Source organism: Haliotis rubra, unplaced genomic scaffold (assembly GCF_003918875.1).
Source record: "Haliotis rubra isolate DU_JTF1 unplaced genomic scaffold, ASM391887v1 Scf2029, whole genome shotgun sequence".
Taxonomy (NCBI): Eukaryota; Metazoa; Mollusca; class Gastropoda; order Lepetellida; family Haliotidae; genus Haliotis; species Haliotis rubra.
Window position 1 is genome coordinate 39146 of NW_025766036.1, and position 27856 is coordinate 67001.

Below are 27856 nucleotides of genomic sequence, written 5' to 3' on the forward strand. Positions count from 1 at the left end.
CGTGAGCGACAGCTGGTGGGTCATTGCGCGTCCATTTCATCAAAATACTATTATCTCTCTCTTTCTACAACTCGCATAACAGCGTCGTGACCAATCAACCCCGCTATGACGTCATGTAAGAGAGAGTTTTAGGGCGAGGTTTTTATAGTTTTGCCCAGCAAAGATAAACAGCGCAGTGGTAGATTGTGTTTGTACTCCGCTGTTTTCATGTTATTTTCGTGTTTTGAGGAACAATTCATCAACAGCAGGATGTGAGCTGCAGTCGTCCCTTCACGATGTAGGAATGAGGTAGGTGACAGTGATGCTCGTTGAATTAACAACTTCTACACATTCCAAGCGAAATGAATTTGATGGCCAGTTACACCTAAATGTGACGTACGTATTATACTGATATGTCAACAATTTCTACTACTGTGAGTGTGGGGTCGAGTGCTGTTTCAGCTCTGTAACGCCAGTTTAGAAATATTTCCCATTTTTTATTCTTACATCGTTTTCGTTTACGATTTTACCAATGTCTCCTTCTTTAAATAAACGTGCGTGCGTGCGTGCATGCATGTGTGTAGGTTCGTGTTTGTATGTGTTTGTGTGCGTGTGTCTGTGTATGTGTGTGCGTGCGTGTGCGTCTCTGCGTGTTTGTACCCTAGACTGAGCTTGGGCAGTTTTGTGTCCAGCCACAGTGAAATCATGTCGCATTTCAGCATGAATAATCTTCGTTTTACCCCCTTAATACCGAGCGCAATTTGTTAACGTACCATTTCGTAACGACCTTTGGTGAGCGCCATATCGTAACGTCCTTTGGTGAACACCAATTCTTAATGTACCATTTCGTAACGTCCTTTGGTGAGCGCCATTTCGTAACGTACCATTTCGTAACGTCCTTTGGTATGACGAGGTGTTGCATGGAACCACCGACCTTCCACCCTAAAGAGGAAGGTCGGTGGTTCGGTCTAAAGAGCGCTTTCATCTGCGACGTACTTCAGCGTACACCTAAGAAAAAAGTGGCTAGATTCAACTCCTGTATGAGGTCCGTCTCACAGAGCGCTCGTAGAGCTAGGGCCATCATGACGCCCATACTTTAAGGTAGACTTACGGTCGTAGGGGTGCGATTGCTTTGGGAAGCACGACCTTGGTGTGGCCTTGTAGGGTGTGACGTTAGAAGATGACGCCTGACCGTTAAACTCTGGTGTCATTATTGAAAGAGTGTCCGACTGATGAGGAATTGTCTGTATCCTAGTTTCACAAACATCCTTGATCTGTCAGAATGGCTCTTCCCTGTACGTGTCAGCCACACGCGACTATGACCAGCATTACTTTTGACACAGGTTTCGACAGTCGACTTTGGCACAGACTTACGATCGTCGACTTTGGCACAGACTTACGATCGTCGACTTTGACACAGACTTATGACAGTCGACTTTGGCACAGATTTCGACAATAGACTTTGGACAGGCTTCGACAGTTGACTTTGACTCAGACGTCCACAATCGACTTTGACTCAAACTTACGATCGTCGACTTTACCACAGACTTCGACAATCGACTTTGACACAGACTTCGACAGTCGACTTTGACACAGAGTTCGACAGTCGACTTTGAAACAGACTACGACACTACGGACAGTCGACTTTGACACCGACTTCGACAGTCGACTTTGACACAGACCTATGACAGTTCTAGTTTTACGATCGCAAATTTGTAGAAAAGATCCTAAATCCTACTCACAAGTACATATAAATAGTTTGACTAGTCATAATTCGTACAAACACACTAACGATATAGTTTGTCATCGCTCCGATATCTCTCGCTCTACATTCCTGATCATCTGCCGGGTATAATGTCCATATGTGGTCAAATGGACATGGACCTGTAAGCAGCTAATTACCTAGTATTGATCTGGAGCCGATTCCTCCACCCATGTATATGTAACTTCATTCTTCTAATCTGTTCTTCGTACATTTGTCCATGTCGGATTGATTGGGATGAACATGTCGTGGTGTATGTCAATACACTTAACGTGTCTTTGGTTCATTAATCGAGCAACACCATAATACTGCATGGAATGTATGCGGTACACTCAACGAGTACTGAACTGACTGAAATAATCCTTTATCAATCAATGTTTAGAGGTTTGTGGAAAGGATTATGTCTCTTTCATGTAACAGAACTGGTTTCGGGCGCATTGGACTTGGAAAAGGGACATTGAAGAGGACAAATTCATTTCATATTGATCTGAGCATCCCTGTAATGCCTCACTTAACGCTGTATGTCTGTAAGTAATCGAATCTGGACAGGATAATCCGGTGATTGATAGTATATGCATCTCCTGGTGCACGATGTCATGCAATCGACAAGACTGTGAGCCTCACCAATAGAGGACGAGCAGCTGCCTGACAGTCTGGCCCAGACACGATTATTTACAGACCACCGCCATATAGCTGGGATATTGCTAGAGCGTGGCTTAAAAGTTAACTCACTTACTCACTACCTACTCCATTGATTATGTTCGTTGTATTCCTGCTACAAGGTGTTTCCTTTAGTGATTTTTAGTGACTCATGTCCACATAGGGTTGTCAGACAGACAGACAGTTTAATTCAGTGAAAGGCCACTGACCCATAATACAGTTAAATGCATAATCACATATCACATAAATGGTACACATGAATTTATAAAAATGTTCTGATCTTAATTCTAATTTGTACATGATATAAAAATAAACTAACATTCTTAATCACATCAACATTGCCACATCGCATTGTATTTATAAAGTTGTTTATCGTAGGAGGTTGACTAAAATATTTCACAATATATTTATCTGGAACATCAGAAAGACATTCACAAATATACAAAATATGCCACTCAACAACATTAATACCTTTTGATTTACAAAATAAACAAAATGTTTCATTAGGAGCAGTTTTTTCATATCTCCCAGTCTCTATTGCTAGATTAAAATGTCCACATCTGAATTTTGAAAGGACAGATTTCAAATTTAAACAAATATTACAATTTAAGTATTTTTCTACATCTAATACGGTTTTATAGTGACAATAATAAATAGTTTTATGTGAATTTTCAATGGAAGTATACCAGGAAAAATAAATGAGCTTAAAAATATCTTTGTTTAAAAAGAAACATTAAATAATTAATTACCAATATCCTGACTGGCCCATGCATAGCCAAAACCATAAGCAAATAAAATATGTTTAACTTTAGTTGCCCAAGGTACACGTCCAACATCATCTAATGATTTCAGCATGTTTGTGTTTTGGGAGTCTATTCGGGGGTAAGTACAATAAATGACACCAATATTTGATAACCTTAGTCATATATACAACTTGTAAAGGGAGTCTACCACATTCTCCAAGTACCACATTAGATTTACCGACTTTAAAAATAATCTTACAAAATTTAATTTGCACAGACTCCAGTTTACAATAACTGGTGCCCCAAACGTCAGTTCCATAACATAATGTAGGTTAGATCATACAATTAAATATTTTAAACAAATCTTTACAATTGGCATTAACCATTTTAAAAAAAGTTATTTACAGAAAATAATGCCGTATCGGCCCGCGATGTCTGGGCTCTACTCCATACAAGTTTTGGTGTAAATACAAGTCCTAAATATTTATAAAAACATACAGATTCAATTTGTTTACCTATATAATACTATTTTTTATTAATCCCTTCGAGGCCCGCCATTTCTAAAACCAAGCATCATAGTCTTTATAAGATTAACTGACATAACAGTGAATTTACAAAATTTCTTAAGAACATTAATATTTTTCTGTAATTGGTTACATATATCAGACAGTGCTGAAACATCATAGCAAACATAAGTGACCATACATTATTATAGGATTGTCGACGCCATGAGTACGCTAAAAGCAGACTGCCACCTTCTCACATCTGCACCACACCGTCCACACCCGACTCTAACTGTGAAAATCAATGTATTGTTCAGTACCTTTGTCATTAGCTTGTGTGTTGTTTCCGAGTCAGTGATGTAAACAGTCTGCCTGATTAGCCCTCTGACCGGCGGTCAATCTAGGGTTGGATGTCCTTGTTTATTGGTCAGCAGGTGTATGAGCCAGCAGTGTTGAGCAGATGGTCGACCAGACACACAACATACATGATTACATATTAGGATTCTTTGTTGTATGAGGACAATTGGAGGACAAAGCAGCATACTTAGCAAGTTTTTATTGTTCAAATGATGACTTTATATGTATACAACTGGTTAATGCTGTTCATGGTACATGGTAACATGAATAGGTTTCACACAACTGCAAAGTCTTGGCCTCGTTTCACAAAGCGATCTTAACGCTACAACTATTGTAGGTTTAGGCATGGAGGAGAAGGAGCATATCGTCCTTATGCAAAGTTCGCTTTGGGGAACATTTTCCCTTCTTCATTATCTGTGAAGTCTGTGTATTGCGGCGTAAAATGTGTTTAAAGTGGAACACTTTTTATGGATAGACAACTTCTTTGTTGCAGTAGTACTTACGACGTTTCGGTGTAGATCCTAACACCGTTATCAAGCAAAGGACGGTGTTAGGATCTACACCGAAACGTCGCAACTACTACTGCAACAAAGAAGTTGTCTATCCATAAAAAGTGTTCCACTTCATCATACCAGCTTCTAGATGCCACTTAAGGAAGTTAAAATGTGTTTGTTCAAGAACATTTGTGATAGCTGCCACTGTAGGTCAGGATTCGCTTTCCTGTATGCCAATACTTGTGATCATCATTTGATAGGGATTTATAAACAGGTGCTTGTGATATAGGCTACCATACAAGTGACAATATTTCATATATTTATGGAAAGGGCTTAAGTTTATATACACTTCCGAGCGCGTATATTCTGAGGTATAATTTTGACCTTGTAATAATCGACAGTTATCGTTACAAGTACTACTTATGTAACGTCTGTCGATATTCTTTGTAAAATATGGGGCGGTGAGGTAGCCTAGTGGTTAAAGCGTTGGCGCGTCACGCCGAAGACCCGGGTTCAAATCCCATTTCTGGTGTCCCCCGCCGTGATGTTGCTGGAACATTGTTCAAAGCGACGTAGAACCCAACTCACTCACTCACTCTCTCTGTTCACATGTTATTTGTTCCGAAGGTAAGATCACAAGCGTCAATGTCTGTTGGGTAGCCTAGAGGTCACCAACTCACTCACTCGCTCACTTTGTAAAATATACTTGTATTGTTTTATTCAGGTGTCTGTGAGTAACCGCTTGTCATTGTTGATATTTGTTATATATCGTTCTTAACTCAGGCACTGATAGTGACCAGTATCAGGATCATCAGGCGTATCCGCTCAAACATCCGACAATTGTAAAACCTCAACTCACCCATTTCCTCTCGTACGTCTCGATCATCGTGATCGCATCCCACCGCATGCTAACTGACTCACATGCAGTCATATGTTACTTGACTGTCGCTCACACACACTCACACACACACAAATACACACAAAAACACACACACAGTCACATGCCTTTAACTTACACACGCAAACTTACACACACTACCTCACACACACATGCACTCGCTCTCACACACACTCTCAGTCACACACTCACTCATATACAGCCACATGTCCCTTGACTCACACACACATATAAATTCACTCTCGCATACATGCACACACTTGCACACACGCACACACACACTCTCTCTCTCGCTCAGCCACACACTCACACAGTCACTCTCTCTCATACACCCACTCACACACACGTACACATACTCACTTCTCTCTCTCTATCTCCCTCTCTCCTCCTCTCTCTCTCTCTCTCGCTCACCCACACACTCACACAATCTCCCTCTCTGTCTCTCTCGCTCACCCACCGCTCACACAGTGACCCTCTCTCACACACACGTACACATACTCGCCTCTCTCTCTCTCCCCCTCTCTCTCTCCCTCCCCCCCCCTCTCTCTCTCACTCACATATTCACATACTCACATACAACCCTATGTCACTTGACTCCTACACACACAGTCATGCCCTTGTCCATCGATACCTACACCCAGTACATTTACACATACGTCCACGATGACAATCCACGACTCACAATATCTATCGCCCACGACCCGCTGACAAACAGTGCAATGTTCTGCTTAACCAGTAATGCTGAATCAATATTGGTGACAGGTCGCCTTCACTCCTAGGTAACACAAGGGTGAAAACCATACCGTATAAGTTGCGTCATTCTGACACAAGAAAATGCTTCTTGCAAATCATCTGTTCTCAGACATACCTAATCGCCATGTTTCTTCTGTATTATTGAATAATCCTGCGTTGCTTTAGTTCGGACTCAGTAGGTATTTACATTTTTACATTTGTGCTCGCCATATATATACAGTCAGCTCTCGTTAATCCGACACTCATTAATCCGACATTTTCGTTAATCCGACATATTTCTCTGCAACCACAAGTGTCGGATTAACGAGAGTTGACTGTACTGTTTAAGCGAACTATACACTATATAATCTATGATGCAATATACAATGTGAAAAAACCCTAATGGTTATTATGCAAATGATAATTAGTATAAAATTCCTGATAAGGTGTACACTAATTATAATTTGATTGATTGATTCATCTATTGCTTGGCAGAGTAAGTGATTAACGCCGTTCTTAGCACCATTCCTGTTCTATGGCCTTGACCTGTAAATAATCGAGTCTGAACCAGACAATCCAGTGATCAACAGCATGAGCATCGGTCTACGATTGCATATGTCAACCAAGTTAGCGAGCCTGAGCACCCGATCCCGTTAGTCGCCTCTTACGACGACAAGCATGGGTTGCTGAAGACCAATTCTAACCCGGATCTTCACGGGTCTATTATCACTTGAAGTCAGGTTACTTGGTAGTCAGGTAAATACGTCTAACATGGCGTTAACGGGTAAATGGGGATCACAAATGTTGTGGGGACAAAACACAATTCCCTAGGGCAGAGACAAGGTGACTGGAGTCTTGATGTTTATGTACACCTTCCATTTACAGGAAATGTATATTCACCGTTAGTATTCGTTTTACTTGTAATTATACACCCACGGAACGAAACGAACTATTGTCGATAAACACTGATACTCGGGGAAGGTCTTTAAAGAAGGGACACAGAATACTGTTAACGAGACAGGGAGATAATGGGTCTTGTTCTACCACACAATGGAGACTGCGAAAGGTACATATTGGCCATGTTGTTTATGGTTCTGCGAGTATAAACAGGTAAATGTCTGTTTATTGACTGGGGATTGGTTGCTGCAATGGCTTTCGATGCGATGGTTTCAATAACTACCTTGATTTGGGTGTTGATTTAGCTTACGAAGAAACATGAACCGGTGCTGCTCTGTGAGAAAGGTAATATATTCGCTAAAGTGATAGTACATGAACAAGGTGTATTAAACAACAGGCTAACATTCTGTAATTTGCATACCTCTTGGTTCGAGTGACTGAGGTAGTATTGTTATACGCCGCATAAACACATACCTGTGTTGTATAATTAACCGATCTCCCGAAGGCTTATATAACACAAAATCACTCACGTGACACATTAAAACCAGCTTTTCTCATTTGAGTTGAAACGACTCCCATCAAATCCCGATTCACGACAGATCTTAACGTAAAAGCGACCTATTGTGGACTGGAATTGCCCCAAGTGACGCTCAGTATAATCGAAGATCTTCTACACAAATATACTCATTAACGTTAACTGGAGACAAATGGTATGCTGGGCCAAGTTCTGTCGGTAAACAATTACGAAGATCAATGAAACGCATTTTCTTCAAAACCTGAGGTATACACCTGCCAGCGCAGCTGAGTAAAAGGTTTAATGAACCCAATGTTTCCATTGGACCACATTTGTTTATTGTGAGTGAGTGAGGGAGTGTGAAGTAATGGAAGTAAGGTCAAGTAAACATGAGAGAAAATCGTCACCGTGGCGGTAAGATGAATAGCAATCAGCCTGATTTGGTCACCTGTGATGCCTCATTATACAACCATGGAGGCAGGTGCTTGTTAACATTCCTCATCATTATGTGTGTTATATCTCGAATATGTCATTAAAAGCATGTCATTGTGCGCTCTTGAAGGTCAAATGTTTCTTACCAAACAAAGGCATCACAAAAATCTTTTCCGTGACATAGTTTATTTATTTATTTATTTGTTTGTTTGTTTGTTTGTTTGTTTGTTTGTTTGTTTGTTTGTTTGTTTGTTTGTTTGTTTATTTATTTATTTTATTTATTTTATTTATTTATCTATTTATCTATTTATTTATTATTTATTTTATTTTATTTATTTTATTTTACTTTACTTTATTCACCAAGAACACACACAAACCAATCTGGACACTGTCCGTCACTACAGCGCCATTAGTAAAGCCCGCCATTGTATGCATTACAGCGTGTTTCATATGACGGTGAAACTTCAAACATTTCCTTTTATTGGCAGTTAGTTTAAAGGCAGTCGTCGATGCCCGGGTCACGTTTCTTTTCTCGGCTTATAATTCAACAACGTGACGTCATAGTACGTCGATCACCTCTATTGTCAAAAGAAATGCGCACTTCGATTCAGACCGAATAAGCTCTTCCATTAATCAAGGCACATTAAAGCCACTTTGGATATATACTGAACTCACGCCTTGCACTGACTGACCTGTCCTGACCGGACAATGACGGACAATAGATGTGTTCCCTCTTCAATCTACCTCAATCCCCCACCCTTCAGCTCCAATATGACAGCAGTATTGACGGTACTAGGGGCGTTATAATGTGGCGGTATTAAAAGGTTTATAAACTCTACCTAGGTAGTTTCTGTGTTGTCTGACTTTGGGGTTAATCTGGTGACCACGGGTTTCAACACAAACATTGTTTAGTTGACAACCATTTTGGGTATAACTACACAGCTAATGAAAGTGAGATTTAGAACTGCGACCACATTGTATATATATATATATATTTTGCCCTTTTGAATGAATGTTGTTTCACTCCGAAGATCCTAATTAATTCTACCACGATAGTTAAGTGTATATTAAAGCTGTCAAATCCATGGCTAACATAGTCAACACCTTATTTAATACAATCTCAAAAATTATATGCTTAACTGCGCGAGTCAACCAGGGACAAAGAAACTATGTAACATGTGTTATATTGTGGAATACACTTTCTCAGTAAAGTACAGATTCTTGTACGGCTTCCACCAGGGTGGTTAAGAGGGTAAGATCGCTGACTTTGTGTGCAGGCGATTAGGTGCCTGACTGAGAGTGTGGGTTCAAATCCCGGAAGGGGCTCAACGCAAAAAGGTACTAGAATCTGCACTGTACTGAGAAAGTGTAATCCCATATGTACAACAATTGTTACATTTGACCACTAAGTCTTTCTAAATGGCATTGTGTATTCAAAGAAAGTAATGGTTTGAAGAAAGGTATGCAAGGTGGCATGTAACATCATAGAGCCAAGGCGCCGTGGGGTCCGATCCTCATGTCAGTTCGAGTTTATGACAAGCAATGTGACCTGCGACATACACGTTCCCAGATTTCACGTCGGATAATGGACTGCGGATGCATAAATCTCAAATATCTCATAATCTCGTCCACTCATAAACACTCAATGTGGATTTGAGTAGTATCTTAATTACCGTGACAGCTTTGCATCAATGGCTTCCAGGTCTTCAAAGGATAAGCTGCAAAGTGGTCTGTCTTGTCTACAGATACCTATCCCATGATGTTCCCCGATATATGTGTCTGACCTGCTAACCAGATACCATTCAGCAAGATCTCTGAAATCTGAATCCTTTTTTCCATGAAACTCCTTTTGACTCTAATATCACTTATCGACTCTTGACACATATGTCTCATTTTGGGCACTTGAGCATGTTCAAAATTGCCGAGCAGTGAATGGGTACCTGGTGGGATAAGATGGCCATGTGATTGTCAACCTTCCAGTGCCTCATAGGCTGCTTGCGTTAACTGGAGTAAACATATCTACGCTTTGCCCATAGTTTGTCCTTAGCGCCACTGAGCATCTTTGAGCTGGATATTAGGCACTCTACATACATATCATATCTACATACATATCATATCTAAAGATGATATATGTATAACAACCTTACCCTGCTGCGTATCATTTGCGTATCAGTAGTTTTGCTATTTTCGTTGTAGCCGTTGCTGCTGCTGTTGTTGGCGTGGTAATATTTGATGTGAGATTTAATCAGAGTACTTCCTGATAAGCGATGATTCACTTGACAACAAACGAACAAGTTGGAAAAAAAACAACAACATAACAGCTTAGAGACACAATTACTGTCACCCGGGCCCAGTTAGTGGCCACTATTTCACATTCGCTTTCAATTTCAAATTGCATTAATGCCAACGTGTAGGTTCAGAAGTGAACCTTAGGAAGTATGTGGCCACGGCAGGCTCTATACGTCGTCGTGCATCAAACTGCACAGGTTCTCCCTCACAGTTTCCGGGTACGTGCCATTGTATTGTCTGGTAAGAGGTCGCGCTAATATCCAACCGCCATTACTTGTAGTGATGAGGCCTCCATGGTGTTAAAGCCAGCTCGGCGATCTAAACTAAACTTAGGGCTGGGACGAGTCCAAATGTTCTAACCGGGTACCCCATCCCTTACTACCCTACCCTACCCGGATACCCGTTATGTTAATTCCTGACATCAAATTTGTAAGAAAGGGCAATAGATTTTCCGCTTGGAGACTAAAAGTTCGAGTTTTTCAATATCTTAACCATGTATTATATTCAAAAGAAGTGACTGTAATTATGTCTAAATCTTCAAAGACAATACATTTTAATCATAAACATGAAAGAATAACATATTACATTGTTTAATCTATAGTCACATGATCATAACGGGTCCGGGTATTGAGACGGGTACCCGGGTCCAACTCATTACCCACCCGACCCGGGTATCCGGGCCACCCGTCCCAGCCCTACCCGAACTTGATTTGATATATCAATGATCCTTTGTGGTTTCAAGTTCATTTTTTAACGTCAATAGTTGTCTAACTTGAACACCTGACTTGCATGCGATCGTTTCCTATTCAGATTCAGGAGAGAGCTGCTTATGTTGAATATTACTGACAAAACTTGCAATTGCATGTAACTGCGACGGACGTTTTCGGTACATCTCGATGAAAGAATGCATTGAATTTGCTCCATTATAAATATTACGTTGTTCTCTTTTGTGTATGCACTAGCATTTCATCATCCTTTGTTACCGGTGTTTCCGATAATCTTGATTGTTTTGGACGGACGGGATTGTTTATCACGGTCATTGTTTGTTACAACCGATGGTGACAGGGGAATGATCACATTTCGCGCCATTTGTCTCCCTGTCAAAGAGTCCCGGATTGACTGATTTATAAAAAGGTACCTGTATTGTTTTGTACCCGATGACTTGAAAGTAAACACCAGATATTAGCATTTTTCATATTTAATAAAGGAAGTCCCATAATCTAGATAATTATTTAAAAAATATGTTTTTCCATTAATGATAATGGACTATATAAATCACACGAGACATGAATTGGCTTTTTGTTAAGTGTATGGTTACTCTTTGAAGGACATGACTAGTGAACCCAGCTCATAATTCCAGGGTTCCGATCCACAAAGCGTTCGTAACGTTACGACCTGTCGTAAATCTATAGTTTACCATAGGCTTACGAATGTCGTACGGCTACGGACGTTTTGTGGATAGGGACCCAGATCCGTTATCTGGCTTCAAACTTGCGCAATATGACACAATTCAATAATATTGATCAATTTGAAAATATTTTTATGATTAATATTCGTGCAAGGATGAAAAAAATATTTGAAATATAATTATGTTCTTGTATGCTTCCGTGGTTCTTGCTTGTCAAAGGGAACTGTTGATTGCAAACGCAAAAGAAAGAGTATGGTGTCTAGGGGTTATATGCACGTCATGTTATGAATCTACACAGAAAAGATAATACAACTGTACTAAATACGGTAATCAGCCATGCCCTCTTGTCATTATATACATATCGACTTCTAAGTGCTACCCATCCCAGGGAGATTCCAGGTAACGCGTTTTGCTAGTGGCTATTAACGATATCGGATGATGTATGCCGAGAACGATGCTCATGATGTCAATCACTGGATCGTCTATTTGAGTTTTTACAGGCTGCTGTCATTAAACTTAAATAGACCCAGTGAAGATCCGGGTTAGAATTGGTTTTAAGCAACTCATGTTTATGGAAAGAGGCAACTAACAGGGTCGGGTGGTCAGGCTCGCGGACTTGGTTGACACATGTCATCTATTCCAATTGAGTAGATCGATGCTCATGTTTATCACTGGATTGTATGGCCCAGACTCGAATATTTACACACCGCAGTCATATAGCTGGAATATTGCTGAGGGCGGCGTTAAACAAATAAATAAGAAAAAAGGACACGGCTGAGAGGAACAAGTTCAGATTTCGCTCATCGTACCTGAAAAGATTCAAACCTGACTCCTCGGCGTGGTGAGGCAACACATTAACAAGTCAGCTAAGCAATGGGAGCCAGCAGTCATACATTCAAAGTTATTTAAACAGCATTAGCTCACAGAATTCCTTTTTGTCAAATTGTATGATTCCTTTTAATTTAAACGGTACTACATTATAGAAACGGTGCACTGAATCATTTCGTTAGATCGAAATAACACATCATCATCGTTATTTCTGCAAAACACGCATCACCAGGTCACGCTTAATGGCAGTAATAATAAAAACAATCATAAAAGGCTTATTGGAAGACCTCACACAACAGCTCAATGCTCAATGACGTTCTAGCCACGGTCGATTTCTCGGGAGGATAATGGCCCCACATATAAATTTGAAAAGTTGAAAGAATAAACATCACCATCGCAATCCAAAATATTGTAAATAATCACGCTGCAGAAGGGATTCTTTAAGTGCGGGTTTGGCGGTATATATTCTCGTATACACTGTCAGTAGACATACAACAGCGTCTTTGTTTACTGAACACCAGCACTAAAAGTATGGACGTATGTAACGGTTGTGATGTCAGTGTCAGAGATTGACGGTCTCGATAAACATTCGATTCCATTGGGCGTGAAAGACAAAACATGAAAATTATATGAATTCATTATTGGAAATTATAAGTAACTTATGTTAGTTCATTGTGGACACTTTGACAGAAAGGACAGTCTTGGAGAGTTGATGAATGAGTGAGTGAGTGAGTGAGTTTAGGTTTACGCCGCACTCATATGATCAGACACTGTCGCCATCTGATCACCATTCACAGGATACAGACCTGCCCCAAAAAGATTTTGTTGGTTGTTTTGTTGTGTACCGCCGCGCTCAGCGACATTCCAGCTATATGGCGGTGGTCTGTAAATAATCTAGTCTGGACCAGACAACCCAGTGATCAGGCAGCATGAGCATCGATCTGCGCAATTCGGAACCGATGACATGTTTCAACCAAGTCAGCGAGCCTGACCACCCGATCCCGTTAGTCGCCTCTTACGACAAGCATGGGTTACTGAAGATCAATATTCTATGAACATAGAGATTTTTCTGGGTTACATCTTCTTTTTTATTCTTGAGTACAACGTTTCAGGGCTTGTTCTGGCCCCATCATCAGGTAAAACTGAACAGTTAACTCTGCCCGTGACGTCACAATGTCCAATATTCTAACCCGGATGGTTGGGATGTTTGTCTCAGAATATGATCAATATTTTTTTCTGAGATTGGAAACCAACTATTTCTACATATTAATTTTAATTATTTGTTTTTATTGTGATAAATATTTGATCTATTTTTCACGTTTTTCTTAAAATATTTATAAATACTTCCCATTGATCTTGTTCTATTGTGAAACCTGAGGACAAGCTATTTTTACATTTTAAAAAAAAATATTTAAAAAAAATACGTCGCCTATACGTGCATTTTAGGCTACGTCTGGAAGACAGTAGTGATATCGATTTGGTAAATTAGTTATTGAACACTAACTGCCACTGTCTGTTCCCGTCAGACTAATGTATTATTTTCATTCAGATAAGTCACGTCTAATCTTCCCGTACCGAAGTCACGTGGTGTCTTAAATATAAGTATTTTCAAGAACATTCATCTTAATTACAGGAATCGTTACTGACTTTGCTGAGCTGATATCGTAAATTCCAAAGATCCATTAAGTTGTTCTGAATTTTTAACATTAAAACATTTTACAGGACTTAAATGTTTAACGTCATGCATGTGCTTACGTTTCACCTGGTCTTCCTGTAAAAGAAGTCGCAAATCGTTAGCATATCTTCAAATTACCTTACTTATAATGGTAAGAGAGTGCGGGTCCCACACCAGACATCGATTTTCCGATCACAAACTCGTTAGACAGAACAAATCCACCTTGTCGTTAATGAAAGCACTGACGTCATTAGTTCTGAAGATTTTTACGACATTCTTTCGAGAACGCCTGTCAGGATTTACGACGGTTTACGACATCAATTAACTGTCTCTGTGATGTTACGATACGAGTTTTATCACCGTTGTGGCAACTATGTCCAGATTTTTATCAATTTCCCAGACACGTTGGAACTGCATTATATGAATGCGAGACAGTGTCGTTCAACAGTTACCGTGGATGTATTGTGTAAATGTACAAACACGACCAGGGATGTCCAACACGTCTTGGCGTAGAGATGTATATATAATGGACAGTTCGTGACCTAAGGTGTACTAAAATACATCACAGCATGTGAAATCGGATCATACTGTATTTTCTACGTATACAGTCGTGTGAGTATATATCTTCATGCAATCTTTTGTAAGTTAACTGTTTTGTGTCTGGTAGTTTGTTTAAATGTTAAGTCGGTGATCAAGAAGTTAAACAGGAACCAAACAGCGTTCTTCAGTAATACCTGCATTGGAGGAAAATATGTATAATTAATCGTAAATGCCTAAGTAGGTACGATCAAATCTTTTGTAAATTACTTTTGGGTAAGCTTCAAACAACATGACTGGTAGTTGATGGAGACAGATCTCAGATATGACAACGAAATTTCCTAATTATCTCATTGCGTTTTTGAAAGGCTACGGGTCTAAGCTCTTTCTTTAGCTTTAAAAGATTAAAGTACACTGGCGTTTAATTGAACTGAAGATTGACCCCATAAACCTTCAAAGGGTTTTAGTTATTTTATTATCTAATTTGAACTGATATCTAATTCCGCCTTGAAGTTGATTTCTTCAAACTAATGATGAAATACATGAATGTTGATTACATTTCTAATTAGAGATTACAGTCATTTGGAAAGGAATGAAAAACGATTTTCTTGTTTGCCTTAGTACACATCAATGTACTTCAATGAGTGCACTCTGATCAGTCGTGAAAACAGTTGATTGTGTAGACATATACACAGGGAGATATAACTAACGGTAACCTATATAATGTTTCAGTTATCACTGCAATACCTTGACAGGAGGTACTGTTTTTACCTTTGTTTATCACCTTGGCACGTGGGGATTTATAAGAGGATCTCTATAATCTTTATGCCAAAGGGACTTTTGATAACCTCTGTGTGTGCGGGGGTCAGATGGGGATGTGCGGCGTCTGGGGTGTTCAAAAACATTATTTGAGTCAAAGCTAGACAATATGCCATTATTGTCTGAGAAAGGTCAAACTACTTTTGAGGGACGCTTAAGACATTTTGCAGAACATCTAATACGTCCAGAGAACCGTGTGTTCCTGTGACACGTGAGAACAGTTAATTTTTCAGCATTTTTGGAAATATGTTATATTTCTTTAAAAACCCTTCACCTGAACGAGTGATGGTTTTGATTTGATAACTCTCGGACTACAGAACACGCACACGCATATAATTTTAAATAATCGGTCATTAATATGTAAACACCATTATTTGTTTCATGGTGGATTGAAATGAAACATACAAGAAGGTACATCAGTGTATATCTGACACCAGCATGCTAACGTTTATGCTGTTTTGCCCGCCATGTGTACAGTCCTGAATTGCCGCCGTCGAACAGTGCCGTGCTCTAACAGCAGAACAGTCTTAACGTCATAAAACAGGAGAAGTGATTGATGACGTTTCGGTGTTTCTGTCAGTAATCTCACTGTAAACATTCTTCAAGTCAAACGTGACTCCCCACACAAATTAATTATGTTTTCAGATGATAGCTGATCCGTTCAGCGTCAATTACACAGCCATGAAATGAGTGATGTATCATTCTCCGTGCACCTCACCTGTCACTCTGTCACACACCTGTCTGATGACAGGGGCTCATGAATCTCACACACGTTCACACAAAAACATGTCGGCTGATTGTTTTTTATGAAAATACTTCCTTTTCAAAATGGAGTCACACTGTGAAAGGTGAGTTGTATTGTTTGTAAATATGTCTTCAGCACGGAAGCACAATATAATTGTTTGGTACATGCATTATATTAATATAAGGCAAGAATAATGTTACTTACAAAATGCCTTTTTGAGTATATATGTACACTAGAGTGTATATTGAATATACGAATGGTTAAATATTAAATATACAAGCATACAGAGATGGATACAAGTATAGTTGAAAGCATTCTTAGGTATATTTTTCAATCTTGTAAGATCGATTTTAATGATTTTACTCCGATATGTATACTTTATACTTTATTAATTTGCAAATTCATGTCGTTCCCGAAGTAACGATGATTTAATAGCACAGACAAAATATGCTTATAACATGGATTTACTTAGCCTTGCTCCAAGGCTGTCCTGAATGATAAGCCCATGGATGAATAGTAATTCTATCCTTTAAAAGGAAGGTCTAGATAAGCGGATAGTAGGACGCCAGACTGTGATTTATATTTTTTTAGAAATTTTCGTTTAAACTATTACTTATTACCTTAGAGACTTATGCAAGTCTAGGTTTTACTCATCGTTTGTGAATAGGCGACCTCACGGTCGAAGGTTCGCCCATCTCGCTGTAAGAGTTGCGTCCCTTGTGAGATTGAATTTCTGATATTTTTACCTTAACCTTAGACTGACATTTGGTACCAGAACAGATATTGAGTTATCTAATTTAAATCAAAATGAAAAAGTCCAAACTGAGCTGAGAACAATTCACAATTTCAGGGCTGAGGCAATCCAGAATGGCCAATTTGAATTTGAAATCATTCTAGACTTTGACTCCTATGTAATGTATTCTCTACGGTCTGGGAGGCAGACTAGCTCAACCTTTAAGCACCTAAACATAAATATCACACCATACTGATAAACTGCTATGATGAACAGTTTGTACATAAGTTTCCAGAATTCATTCGGCCATTTATTGCAATGTTCCTGCAATTATGTTGGAGACCACACATGGTCGAACTCAAACCTTTGTGACGAGCGAACATTCTGACCTTCAGACTACCCAACAGACATTCTCTCTCGTGACCTTACCCACGGAACAAATAACGTGAACAGAAAAACAAATATATTGGTGTGTTCCTTTCACACAGAAAGTTCATGTCATTCACTGGCTCAAAGTGTTATCTCCAAGGGACCCCATATGTCTGACCAACTGACAAAGTGAACAATATTTCCATCTTCTTATCATAGATGTCATATTCTGACTTGAAGAGACATGGTGTACCGGGGAGAATAATCGCATTTAACTTTAGAAAGTCAAAGATGCCACTATTGCCCCTGAAAAGGTGTGTCCTTGATCTTGCCAAAAACCTGACGGTTCGAATCCCGGTTCGTGCCGATTAGGTTTGTCTGCACCATACACGTTTGCGGGTTTTATCAGAATAGTCAACGTCGGTGTCCTGCGGTTAAACCAAGAGGCATTGTGTGTCTGCACCGTACACTTACAATGACATATCGTTAACCCTGCATTCAGAAGGGTTTAGTTGAATCCCAATCTGCTTACAATGACATATCGTTAACCCTGCCACCCATATATGCTGCAACTTACGTGTACACGGAAAGTCTGTAACAACACGTACGAATCGTTAATCACGTAAAGTGTTAATATGATCACAGTCGTAGAAACTGTACCAGAGGATTAACTGGGCTCACTGCATGTTCGTCAAAATATGTGATATTCTTCCAATGATTGATAACATCCTTTATCATCCAAAACTGTGTTCCACAGGAGATATCGCTTGTGTGAGATCAAACAATATCTCCTAGGAGATATCGTTTTGACAGTAGATTTTGTACAATGCCCTGACAATGCTATGACGTCATGTACTTGATGACGTCACAATGCTATAACATCACTGCACTGCAAGTGTAATGGCAGTACCGTGTTGAGAGATGTACATATTTCATTGAAAATTAATGAAAAGTGATTTTGGATGATAAATAGAATCTCACCCTCGTGTCTTCTGATATCAAATATATCAACACTCGTTGATAAAAGTTAAAATATCCTCGGCAAGCCTCGGATATTTGTAACTTTATCAACTCGTGTTGATATAATTGATATCAGAAGACACTTGGGTGAGATTCTCTATTTCTGAATGTATTGTACAGTGTTATATATGTAAAATATAACCCCTTGATAGCTCAGAAACATATAGAGGCGGTGGGGTAGCCTCGTGGTGAAACGTTCACTCGTCACTCCAAAAATCCGGGTTCGATTCCCCGCATGGGTACAATGTGAGAAGCCCAATTCTGGTGTCCCCGCGTGATATTGCTGGAATAGTTCCTAAAAGCGGCATAAAACAATACTCACTGATTCAGAAATATATACACACATTCAGGCAGAACAGAATAACTGGGCTGATTGGAGATTATGGCAAATTGGTACGGTGGGTGGTTTCGGTGCCGGGTGGACGTTCGGGGGTTGGTTAAACCGGTATTCTCCATATGGACCATGGAAAAGAGAGTGGTTGTGGGCGGTTTGAGGTTCATTGCTCTACTTCTTATTGATCTGAACGAGCTCTCCAGAACATCTGATACAAATGTGTTTCATTCTGTTTTTCTAATCAGTCGTGAAGCCATTATTTAACTTTGATAAGAAAAACAACCGACACAAATTCACCTAATTCAAGGTTGCCGTTCTTGAAGTCTTTGTATGTGCTGCGTGCTTGAAAACCTTGAAACACGTGACATCGAATAGCCTACAACGGGTATTGAAGTGTCCGTTGATGGCAATATATCTAAAAATCATTTTCACTTCTGCCTAATGCTATTTGGGTGACATGAATCAGTCATGTACGTACAAGTAAATATAACAAGGATTAAAGATCATTATCACTTTCACAGAAATCAAGCAAACTATTTCTGGTCTGTTTCCGGTTACGTATGAACATCCATTCTGAATGTTATTTCGGATGCGACATGTATCTTATTCATCATACCTTTCAGATGCCCAACCATCCAGTCACCATGGTAACATCAATGACGTAACTGTCGGTACTTCTTGATCATTCTCTGCCAAATGAACAACCGACGTCTTCCCCCGTTACCCATTAAGGGCAAGAGGGCGCTCACCCCTCGGGCGAATCAGCGCTCACCCAGCTCACCACAGCCACTTCCGGTGCCAGAAATGGTCATTACAGGTACTGTGCTAAACAGGCACTCAGTGCATGATATTATTGCCTTGTAATAATATGTTTCTTTTTAAATGCCTTTTAATGTATATTTGTAACAAGATCTAGCGAATTTTCTTCATTTTCAGAGTGAGTGAGTTAAATCTTACGTCGCATCAGCATTATTTCAGCCATATAGCGACGAGCTCGCGTGTAAAATTAGCAAGCTATGACACAGCATTATACACACTTTACTTTCGGAGCCTTTAATGTTTTGCAAAAAAACCAAAACAAATTAAAATATAAAATGGTTGCATTCAAACATCTGCCACAAAATCATAAATCATTTTCAGAAACTACGAACCTATTATTGACTTTTATAATTTAGACTTATTATTTAAAGACGCACAAGATTTATTGGGTGAACATCGTCGTTCGAGGGCACAACTTACACTGAATATTAAAGGTAATTTGATTAGATAAAAATAGAAAATTAAGATATTACCGGACAATTTACAATTACCAGTGTTATAAGTCTGTCATTCGATTTCTCATAACTCTTAAGAAATATTATGGGTGTCTGCCGCTGGAGAATTAAACAATCGCTTACTTTTGAACTAAACGTTTACCAAAGTTGTTGTACTCTTCTGAAAACAAAGGTAAATATCAGTGTTATCTGTGAAATACGGAAATAACCTGTTGTCGTCATCGGAATACAGACTTGCATGTTTAACTCACTCCACTCACTCACCCTGTTGTCACAAGACACGTCAGTAAAGCTCTCGGTAATAACCTGTTGTCACCATCGGAATACAGACTTGCATGTTTAATTCAATAACCCACTCACCCTGTTGTCACAAGACACGTCAGTAAAGCTCTCGGTAATAACCTGTTGTCACCATCGGAATACAGACTTACATGTTTAACTCAATAACCCACTCACCCTGTTGTCACAAGACACGTCAGTAAAGCTCTCGGTAATAACCTGTTGTCGCCATCGGAATACAGACTTGCATGTTTAACTCACTAACCCACTCACCCTGTTGTCACAAGACACGTCAGTAAAGCTCTCGGTGTGTCGTAACCCAAAATTGTAGATTTTGATATAATAATTTGTTTTGTTTCTTTGTTTTATATTTGTATGTCTCTGACGTAGTATCTGGGAGGTTATAGTGTGGTAAGGGTGAAACATCGTCGTCATCTAGCTAGGATATTGTGGAGTGCGGCGCTGAAAAAGAAACAAAACAAATAGTATTAGCTTCATGGTGACGACATTCTGAACGCTTCAAAGGTTACTTTGCTGATGTGGTCTTGTAAAACATAAACGAGAACAATTCCCAGGATATTTTAAATGTTCATTTGTACAGGAACTTTGCCCTTTGCAAGTAAGGAATGTGGCAGGCAAGTAATTCAAGCAAGTCTGTTTAGCTGACACTTCTTCTCATCAATGGTACATGATATTGTTTCATTCATGAAATTAATTATCGTTATCATTTAGTTTGAACCATTTCTTCCAACAATTGTCCTCAAGGGAAATGACCTTTCTGCTCTGCTGTTTCTTGATGTGTCAGTATACATGGATCCATTAATTGCTATGGCTACTGTGATCAATAACCTATTATCCCCGGCAAACAAGGTTATATTTGAGCAGGGTGTGGTGAGGGCGAAATGATGCAAGGAAATGGCTTCTCAAATCAGAGGCCGTCAACGTACAACATCTTCAGACAAAATCATTCTGATTTATCAATTTATAAAAAACGGCGCAAGTAGTCTGTCGTTTAAGGTGCTGTAGAGTTGCTTCCCTTAGCTGTGCCAGGACGCTGTGATTGTGGGGAGGCTTATAGATATGTATTTATTACTTCATAGTAGATAACAGATCTAGTGTGTGCGTATGACCGTGCGTGTGTATGTGCGTGTGCGTGTGTTAGACTAAGCATAGGCCGGTTTTGTAGAACCTAGCCATGGTGTGAGCATGTCGCATTTAGCATGAATAGTCCTCGTTCTATTCCCTTGAAGCCGAGCGCCAGTCAGGGTAACAACAAGTACCATTTCTTGACTCCTTTCCTTTGACGCAGTCGTATATCCAATCACCGACCTTCCTTATACTGGCAAACACTCCATCTACAAAGCACTATGAATTACATGTATTTCAAGGTAGACCTAAGATATCCAAGGGGGCACCTGTAAACCCAAAATGGCGTGGAACGTGGATGGTTGGATCCCTAACAGCGTCATAACAAAAGACATTACAAGACTGGGAATAAAACAAGGACTGCATACTGATACCGCTGGATTAGTTAGATACGATGCCATATACTTTTAAAGGTGAAAACGTGTATCTTCGCCACCCCTTATCAAGATCGAGATCACACACATCATATTGGTTTGCAGGTCCAGTGAATCTGCCTGAATTGTATGAATCTTTGATTGCCGATGTCCCAGGTCTCCTTTCAGTAGTACAAACGTCACTTGTTACTCTACAGCTACACGTGGACTTTCAGAATGCCGGTTTGATGTAAACCTAAACATGACTAAACTCAATCAGTGGTGGAAATACAACCCTCTCTATAATTCCATCATGCTAATATAACACGATTACATCTGTAAGTCGAATGTATGTTAGTCTATTCCAGGGCGAAAAAGCGCTTAGAATCAGCTCTTGGTGGTAACATTTAGCTGTAGTGTGTAACTCTGCTTACAAAACCATAAGTTTCCCTAAAAACACATAAAGGTTCCGTAAGAAATCTCCAATAAAACCTGAGTCCATTGTACGATCCCGACTATATTATGAGGATGTGTTGATGAATCACTATCCATCAGATACTCTACCAGATGGGCGTAGCCTGTGACACCAATGGCATCCGTCACAAATCCATGCAAAGGCAAGTAAATGTATCCACAAACAATGGACATCTAGTTCATGTCAGAACTGGGAATTGCATCAGACATATGTTTTGTCATTGATGCGTCAAATATGGATATATCCTCCACGAGTCTACCATGAATCTTACCGAAAGCTTTAGGCCTTTTGAAGAAGGGCCGTAGGTTGTTACTGGAATTTTATCGTCAGAAGAGAAGGCTCGTTTGTACCTAAAACGGTGTTTGGTTATTGAACGCCGCACTCGGCAACATTCGGCCTCTATGACAAAGTCCTGTAGAAGTCCAGACTGTCCAGTATTGACATCCTGAGCATCGATCTGCACAAATGGGATACGATGACATCAACCAAATCAGCGAGACTGACCACCCAACTGGGATACGATGACATCAACCAAATCAGCGAGACTGACCACCCAATTGGGATACGATGACATCAACTAAATCAGCGAGACTGACCACCCAATATTAACCAGTTTTACGAGTGGGTTGGTGAAGACCAATTCTAGCCCTTATAAATGGGTGTCAAAAGAAGCAATGTAGACACCAAAATATTGAACTGCATCGGTAAACATTTGTTGTCACTGATGAGTAAGGTATCCTGATAGACATATTGTTGATACCTTCCACCTGCAGAGAAAGCATCTGTCAATGTATCCACGACATTCCGAGCCACTCGACCTATTCCGCTACCAACCTTCATATATGAGATTAGGTGTTCCGAATGGTATCGATCTGTATGTAAGTTAGCGCCTGCCTCGGATAGTACATAATGATTCATAATGGTCGCTAAGGGATGACATGCCAAATAAAATACTGCCTTTGAAAGAACGACGGAGGCAATTAGCCTTCGTTTCTCCTCATTACCACACCTGAACCAGCCTTGAAGAGAGAGCTCACTAAAAAGGAATCAGACATAAATCGTTACTGAATGAAACGGTTCAAGGAACATGTATTCAAGTACCACCAATCTGTGGTTTATATAGTAGATAAAGTGTTACCAAATTGCAAGGACAACCATGTTTCAGACACATATTATTAGTCACATAAGTGTACTTTGGTCTGCATGAAACCCAACAGGCATAAATGATGACAATGTGTCGATAAATAATGGAGAAGAACGTTTTTGTTTTTCTGTTTATTTTATCATTTGAATGTCTGCTGTTATTTATCTTTGGTGCTGGTTTTTTATTTTCCGGATCACATTTCGACTAAATTCAGGTTCGTTTTTTTTAATTCAAAGAACCATTTATGTTTGCATGACGATTCCAAATATACTGGAAAGGAATAGTTTGGGATATATGTAAATTTTGAAATTATGAATAATGATCTATTTATTCATTGACACACTAATAAAATATAAATCATAAAAATACCAATAGCCCTAACTTATTTTGTCCAGTATACATGTACCTCGTTCTGAATGGGGACTGGCTTGGCGGTTGAATGGATAAATGAAACATCATTCAGATATCATTGTGGACTGTTGAATCCAAGATGTGATTGAAGAGGAATTAAAGGAATAAAACTGACATGAGCACAACCCCATAAGGATACGGGGCCATATGATCTGACACTGTCACCATTCAGGATAAGCACAGGATACAGACCTACAAGAAGAAGTGATGTAACTTTACAAATAGCCTTGCAATAATGTTTGTGTTAGTCTGCGGCCTAACGCCGGACTCTTCCAGCTATATGTCGACTTCTTGTAATAAATCAGAAATCAGAAATGGACCAGACAATCAAGTGTTTGACATCATTAGCAACGCTCCAACGGGGGATACTGTGACACGCAATCCAGCACGTCCTAGACGTTGACAACACGATCCGTATATTCGCCTCTTTCGACCAGCGTAGGTTGCTGTAGCCTGAATCCTCACAAATGTGTGTGTATGAATTATCGACGTCGTGCGACATTGACAACGAAATATGCACATAACTACAGCCAATGGTAATATGCATCAACCATGTCACGAACATAACAATTATCCCCCTTACAGTAGAAGTATGACGTTGTTTGTCGACAGCCTGGTTATTACTGGAATACGTACCTGCATATTTCGCTCATTACTTCGTAAATTGTCTTTTTTTTTTCATTCATGATTGGTTTGTGCATTATAAGACATGGAATTAACGTGATGTATACATAATCGATTTTAACTAACAGGGACTACATTGTTTCGGTTGCCATGGTAACAGTGAGTTTTAGTCCCGTGAGCTGCACGGTTTTCTGTGCTCTTAGTGTAAAGAATAAAATTTCGTATTGATATTCTCAAAGGGAGCAGAGATTGACAGCGTTATACGTGTCTGTTGGTTTTAACGGCTATGTCTGACCGGCTGCATGAGCTTTTTCAAATATTTTAAGCCATTGTTAGGTTTTGTATCTGTTATTCTCACAGGGAACAGAGATTGACAGCGTTATACGTGTCTGTTGGTTTTAACGGCTATGTCTGACCGGCTGCATGAGCTTTTTCAAATATTTTAAGCTGTTGTTAGGTTTCGTATCTGTTATTCTCAAAGGGAACAGAGATTGAATGTGTTATGCGTGTCTGTTCGTTTTAACGGCTATGTCCGACCGGCTGCGTGAGCTATTGTTACATTGTTATGCTTTATGGAAGTAAAACGACGAAATTCAAAGGGCACAGTCTACCTATACAAATTTTTGTCCTCCGTCAGGGTTTCGTTACGTTAACAGCGCCTTAATTGAAATTGCGTCGAAAGGACAATGGCAAATGTGGTTATCTTGCCTTCAAGAATTATGGTAACTCTGGCAGCAATAGTCATTCCTCTCTCTTTTTTCTCTCGCGATGATCAGACGGTATCTGATCGGGTTCAAAAGCTTCCACTACGACAAAGGAAACTACATAAAACGTCGCCTAATTTTTTTAAGGAACATATCATATCACGAAAAACATTCGTGTAATTTCACTAATGACCAGAGGTGAGTTCGTAAACCATTCTACCGAAGGTATTACTAACGCACTATCGGGTCAACAAGGTGAAAACACAATTACTGTGGAATTAACTGATTGCATGGTTCCAGGAAGTTACCCATCTGTGTATTGAATATTCACCGAACGTGTGATATATCCGGTTCCATAATGGATATTAACAGCGGAAATTATCAGGGTCTTGGTTAATATTTTTTCTCAGCATTCGTTAATTCCTCTGTTTGTGGCAATGTACCGTTATGATGGGATTATCGCTGAACGGCGCACCCGGCAATATTGCAGCTATATCACCGGGGTCGACAAACAATGGAGTATGGAAGAGACAATCACGTACTTAGCCTCACGATTCTCGGTCCACGTAATCTGGGCAGGATGAAATACAATCAATGACGTCACAGAGCTCCATCAAAAGATCCATTAACGACAGACATATTAGGTAGGGGACCTATGTTATTACCCGAAATTCCCGTGGGTCATATGTTTGTATTGCTTAGCATCAATGCATATTTGGGAAGTATACTCTTCAATGCATAGTTTGACTTACGGTTCAATGTGGCAAAACACACACAATGTCTGTAACCTGATCATTTTTGGCGTTTCTGATTCTATTTGTCAGAAATACGTGTTGTTACGCGTAAAAATAAAATAAAAGATGTCTGACAAGTGCAGTTAACTGGCCTTAGAAATGTTCTTTTCGTTGAAACATACATTCTGTCTTTTGTACACATTATGCGCACGGGGAGCTCTTTAAACAGTAGGTCAAGGATATTTTGGGACATTAATAATCATTATGACCAATTTTCTTCACGTCAAAACGACTGAAGTCATGAGATGACTTTCGGTGTAGGATTTTTGTTGAAAAAAGGTTAAAACAGAAAACATCCCCGTAACTTCTTAACACAGAGTTGATGATGTGACGCTTGACTAATTTGCCTGTCTTCCCGTGAGCGCTCGTGCCGCTCGCAACACGACTGGGACAGCCCCTTGGAGTTGACGGCAACAGGGTCATGGGGGCAAGTTGACTGAAGCGCATTAAAATCACCAGGCAACGCCAAAAGTCAGTCTTTGTTTGCCTTTCTCCGAGCACGTTGTTGATGAAACAAACTCGCATGACGAACACTAAACAGTACTTTTCTTCAGACACTAATTAGGTTACCAAAAGTCACATAGACAAAACTATTGCTTTTATGTCAAATGATTAGTTATCTAATATTGTATTCTTAACTTCACCACCAAAGTCATGGGCGGATCCAGGAATTTTGAAAAGGGGGTGGGGTGGGGGTTGTTTCAGGGGGTTCGAACCCCCTGAACTCACCATTGGCTCCACCAACGCAAAAAAAATCTTCAATGTGGCCTTAAGTCATTTTCAGTGTGTGTGTGTGTGTGTGTGTGTGTGTGTGTGTGTGTGTGTGTGTGTGTGTGTGTGTGTGTTTTTGAACCCCTGGATCCGCAATGAAAGTACACTGTATATTTACTGACATAAGCAGACGCCCCAGTGTCTGACCTTAAATCAGAAATGCCACCATCTTGACTGTGTTTAGAAATTTATTTCTCTTGTCAGGTTACAGCACTATTCAAGGATCTGGTAACCATGGCAACAACCCAGGAGGAGTAAACAATGGCAGAATACACTTGCATGGTATGTATGCAAAATACTTCCCATCTAAAATGGTTACAATCTGAATGACCATCTAAAACTTGCCAATATCTTGTATACTCTCTAAAGATGGCAGATAATTTTATAGTTTGTCTCACCCCCGAAAATTGTTAAGAATGAAAAGTGACCAGGTCAGCCAAATTGTAGGTTTGGCTCCCGAACTGCTTAAAATCTCACATTAAAACAAATAAAATGTTGTGATGCTCTGACAGGAAAACAGTATTTTTCTCTGGTCTCCATCATGTTCCTGATAATTGTTCCATAATGTATTGATTATCTACATGCGTACAAAAATGGTAACTTGCATTTTTGCTAGCTATTTTCATTACTAAAATGGTAACTTGAGTTTTTGCTAGCTATTTTCATTACTAAAATGGTAACTTGAGTTTTTGCTAGCTATTTTCATTACTAAAATGGTAACTTGCATTTTTGCTAGCTATTTCATTACTAAAATGGTAACTTGAGTTTTTGCTAGCTATTTTCATTACTAAAATGGTAACATGCATTTTTGCTAGCTATTTTCATTACAAAAATGGTAACTTGTATTTTTGCTAGCAAGTTGCTATTACAAAAATGGTAGCTTGTGTTTTTGCTAGCTATTTTCATTACTAAAATGGTAACTTGAGTTTTTGCTTGCTATTTTCTTTACCAAATGGTAACTTTTCTTTTTGCTAGCAATTTTTTATTACAAAAACAGTAACTTGTGTTTTTGCTAGACATTACAAAAATGGTAGCTTGTCTTTTTGCTAGACATTACAAAAATGGTAGCTTGTGTTTTTGCTAGACACTTGTGTTTTTGCTAGACATTACAAAATGGCAGCTTGTGTATTTGCTAGACATTACAAAAATGGTA

General features: G+C 39.5%; 1 long non-coding RNA gene across 1 annotated transcript; it reads left to right on the top strand.

Moving 5' to 3' along the window:
• Positions 1-26941, top strand: LOC124275798. Its single transcript, XR_006898355.1, has 3 exons — positions 1-288; positions 19352-19545; positions 26908-26941. It is a non-coding gene; the product is annotated as an uncharacterized LOC124275798 (long non-coding RNA).
• Positions 26942-27856: the final 915 nt, after the last annotated feature.